Source organism: Leucoraja erinacea, unplaced genomic scaffold (assembly GCF_028641065.1).
Source record: "Leucoraja erinacea ecotype New England unplaced genomic scaffold, Leri_hhj_1 Leri_313S, whole genome shotgun sequence".
NCBI classification, from domain to species: domain Eukaryota; kingdom Metazoa; phylum Chordata; class Chondrichthyes; order Rajiformes; family Rajidae; genus Leucoraja; species Leucoraja erinaceus.
The window spans coordinates 74,385-78,912 of NW_026576214.1; the positions used below are offsets into that span (position 1 = coordinate 74,385).

The 4,528-nt window shown below is 48.9% G+C and overlaps 1 protein-coding gene across 1 annotated transcript in view; it reads right to left on the reverse strand.

Annotated features, from left to right (window-relative positions):
- wdr54 (WD repeat domain 54) overlaps positions 1-1,336 on the reverse strand; it is a 47,130-nt gene extending 45,794 nt beyond the window's left edge. The window contains exon 1 of the mRNA XM_055630311.1: positions 1,157-1,336. The gene's annotated coding sequence lies outside the window, so the exon portion shown is untranslated. The remainder of the gene's footprint in view (positions 1-1,156) is intronic.
- Between the last annotated feature and the right edge of the window lie 3,192 nt (positions 1,337-4,528).

Genomic DNA, 4,528 nt, shown 5'->3' on the forward strand with positions numbered 1-4,528 from the left:
ACGAAATGAACTCACAAATGACTCATAATTATTGCAATGACACTTAGATAAATAAATATTCATGCACAATAGATTAACTGAATAACAGAAATGATTGCTAACCAGTCGAGCATCCAGAAATACAGTCCGTAGGAGATGATAGTTGCTGAGTTTAGACAAAAACTGCTGGGGAAAAGGAAGCATCTCTGGGGAAAAGGAATGGGTGAAGTTTCTTCAGACTGAGTCAGGGGAGGGAATAGAGGTATGAAAGGTTGCAGAACAAATCAGAGCCAGCACTAATGACTCAGGAAAGGTGGAGCCCACAATGATCGATTCTTCTTCTTCTTCTTTGGAGTTTTACGGCAGCCAGCATCCGCAATGTTGCATTGCTGCCACCTTCTGGCTTCATTCCATAGTACTCATGTCTTTATATTAGATCCTTTTTATAAGCCCAGAGGCCCTCAAGCAATCAAACAACAACTTTATTCCTTTTCCTTTCCCTCCACACTCTAGAATGTTCTTTACTGGTATTTCTGTCAATCCAATTTTCCTCATTTCAATGATCATAAATCCTCTTTCTGTCTCATATCTCCTACATGCAACTAGGGCATGCTGAACAGTTTCTGGTTGATGGCATTCCTCACACAGCCCAGTAGGGTGTTTTCCCAATATTTTTAATGTGTTGTTCAGGTTGTTAATACTACCTGTTCCCCCCTCTTCTTGCTGTAATGCCCACTCTGTTTTGTAGCGAATAGAGGTGTCTCCCCTTTGTCTCCTGTTCCCAGTATTGTTGCCATTCCTGATTTATTTTCTTCCACACAATGTGTTTTTCTTCAGATTTGGATATTTGTAAGTTTACCTCTATGTTTCTTTTTTTTACAGCCTCCTTTGCCAATTTATCCACCTTTTCATTCCCTAGAACACCGATGTGTGCTGGGACCCACAACAAAGTCACGTCACTGCCCCTCCTTGTCACTTGGCTTAATAGTAGCAGGATTTCATAAACTAAGTCAGGCTGCCTATGAGATGCACCAGACCCAATAACAATGGTCGATTGTTGGCTGGTGAGGAGGTGATAGAGGTGCTAAACAGGCCCTTCGGCCCACCGCGCCAATCAGCGATCCCCACCCATTAATTAATACTATCCTACAGACACCAGGCCAATTAACCTACATACCTGGCTGAACGTCGAAACCGGCGAAATCCCATGTAGGTCTTCACGGGAAGAAAGTGCGAACTCCGTGCAGACAGCACCCGTAGTCAGGATCAAAAATACTAGAGGATACTCTAGTGTCTTTGGTCAGGATCGAACCCGGGTCTCCGGCGCAGCATTCGCCGTAAGGCAGCAAATCTCCCGCTGCGCCACGGTGACTGCCCAGGGCATGATGATGACATACGGTGAAGGGAGGGAGTGGGGAGTGAGTGAGTGAGGGAGGAGAGAGTGAATGGGGGGGAGGGAGGAGGGAGCGCTCTCCCCCGGTGCCGCGGCGAACAAAATGGCGCCGCTCCCTTCTCGCGCGCCCACCGCCTCCCGCGCGGGACCAACGGCCGCGGCATGGAACGTGCTGGAGACGAGGATGGGGGAGGGGGAAGGGGAGGGGGTGGGGGTCGCCATTGGGGCGTCGGCAACTGGGGGGTCGAGGCGGAGGGGAGGGGAGTGGTGAGGGGGGGCGATGGTGGGGGGTTTGAAGCAGAGGGGGAGTGGGGTCGGCTTCTTCGTGCGGGGTGAAGACCAAAGATACTAGAGGAGCTCCTCTGGGATCTTTGGTAAAGACGTTCGGTGGGGGGAGGGGGTTGGGGCAGAATGGGTGGGGGGGGGGGGGGGTTGGATGGCAGATGGGTTTGCCTGGCGTAAGGGGTGGTGGAGGCAGAGGGGTTTGGGTGGGGGAGGACGAGTGGTGGAGGGGGAAGTGAGTGAGTGGGGAAAGTGAGTGAGATGGGGGGTGGGTGGGGGAGGAGGGTGGTGAGGGGGGGGGGGGAGTGAGTGAGGGAGAAAGTGAGTGGGGAAAGTGAGTGAGATGGGGGGGGGGTGGGGTGGGGGGGGAGGGGGTCGCCATTGGGGCGTCGGCAAAGGGGGGGGGGGGTCGGGGCGGAGGTGATGGTCGGAAGGGGGGTTTGAGTGGGGGGGGGGTGGGGGCAGAGGGGTTTGGGGGGGAGGAGTGGGGTTTGGGTGGTGGGGGAGGGGTTTAGGTGGGTGAGGGGGTTGGGGTGGGGTGAAGGTGAGAACAGGGGTTTGGGTTGGTGGGGGGGGGTGGGGTGATGGGATGTTGTGCGTGTTGGGTGAGGGACGGGGCGGTGATGGGGATGCACGGGGGAGGTGAGGGGTGGGTGGTTGTGGAGGGGGAAGGGGTTTGGAGATTGAGAAGAGATGATAGAGAACTGGCTGGCAAACAGGAAGCACTAGAGTAGGAGTAAACGGGTCCTTTTCACAGTGGCAGGCAGTGACTAGTGGGGTACCGCAAGGCTCAGTGCTGGGACCCCAGCTATTTACAATATATATTAATGATCTGGATGAGGGAATTGAAGGCAATATCTCCAAGTTGCGGATGACACTAAGCTGGAGGGCAGTGTTAGCTGTGAGGAGGATGCTAGGAGACTGCAAGGTGACTTGGATAGGCTGGGTGAGTGGGCAAATGTTTGGCAGATGCAGTATAATGTGGATAAATGTGAGGTTATCCATTTTAGTGGCAAAAAAGGGAAAGCAGACTATTATCTAAATGGTGGCCGATTGGGAAAGGGGGAGATGCAGCGAGACCTGGGTGTCATGGTACACCAGTCATTGAAGGTAGGCATGCAGGTGCAGCAGGCAGTAAAGAAAGCGAATGGTATGTTAGCTTTCATTGCAAAAGGATTTGAGCATAGGAGCAGGGAGGTTCTACTGCAGTTGTACAGGGTCTTGGTGAGACCACACCTGGAGTATTGCGTACAGTTTGGTCTCCAAATCTGAGGAAGGACATTATTGCCATAGAGGGAGTGCAGAGACGGTTCACCAGACTGATTCCTGGGATGTCAGGACTGTCTTATGAAGAAAGACTGGGTAGACTTGGTTTATACTCTCTAGAATTTAGGAGATTGAGAGGGGATCTTATAGAAACTTACAAAATTCTTAAGGGGTTGGACAGGCTAGATGCAGGAAGATTATTCCCGATGTTGGGGAAGTCCATAACAAGGGGTCACAGCTTAAGGATAAGGGGGAATCCTTTAAAACCGAGATGAGAAGAACTTTTTTCACACAGAGAGTGGTGAATCTCTGGAACTCTCTGCCACAGAGGGTAGTTGAAGCCAGTTCATTGGCTATATTTAAGAGGGAGTTAGATGTGGCCCTTCTGGCTAAGGGGGTCAGGGGGTATGGAGAGAAGGCAGGTACGGGATACTGAGTTGGATGATCAGCCATGATCATATTGAATGGTGGTGCAGGCTCGAAGGGCCGAATGGCCTACTCTTGCACCTAATTTCTATGTTTCTATGATAGAAGTAGCAATGTTACAAAATTTTGAGATTTAAAAAATCAAGTCTGTAATTTATCCTATCAGATAAAGCATAAAAAGAAATTTAATTTGACACCTAATTCACTTTCATATAACCATAACCATATAACCATATAACAATTACAGCACGGAAACAGGCCATCTCGGCCCTACAAGTCCATGCCGAACAAACTTTTTTCCCCCTTAGTCCCACCTGCCTGCACTCATACCATAACCCTCCATTCCCTTCTCATCCATATGCCCATCCAATTTATTTTTAAATGATACCAATGAACCTGCCTCCACCACTTCCACTGGGAGCTCATTCCACACCGCCACCACTCTCTGCGTAAAGAAGTTCCCCCTCATATTACCCCTAAACTTCTGTCCCTTAATTCTGAAGTCGTGTCCTCTTGTTTGAATCTTCCCTATTCTCAAAGGGAAAAGCTTGTCCACATCAACTCTGTCTATTCCTCTCATCATTTTAAAGACCTCCATCAGGTCCCCCCTTAACCTTCTGCGCTCCAGAGAATAAAGACCTAACTTATTCAACCTATCTCTGTAACTTAGTTGTTGAAACCCAGGCAACATTCTAGTAAATCTCCTTTGTACTCTCTCTATTTTGTTGACATCCTTCCTATAATTGGGCGACCAAAATTGTACACCATACTCCAGATTTGGTCTCACCAATGCCTGTACAATTTTAACATTACATCCCAGCTTCTATACTCAATGCTCTGATTTATAAAGGCTAGCATACCAAAAGCTTTCTTTACCCCCTATCTATATGAGATTCCACCTTCAAGGAACTATGCACGGTTATACCCAGATCCCTCTGTTCAACTGTATTCTTCAATTCCCTACCATTTACCAAGTACGTCCTATTTTGATTTGTCCTGCCAAGGTGTAGCACCTCACATTTATCAGCATTAAACTCCATCTGCCATCTTCAGCCCTTTTTTCCAAATGGCCTAAATCACTCAGTAGACTTTGAAAATCCTCTTCATTATCCACAACACCCCTATCTTGGTATCATCTGCATACTTACAAATCCAATTTACCACACCTTCATCCAGATCATC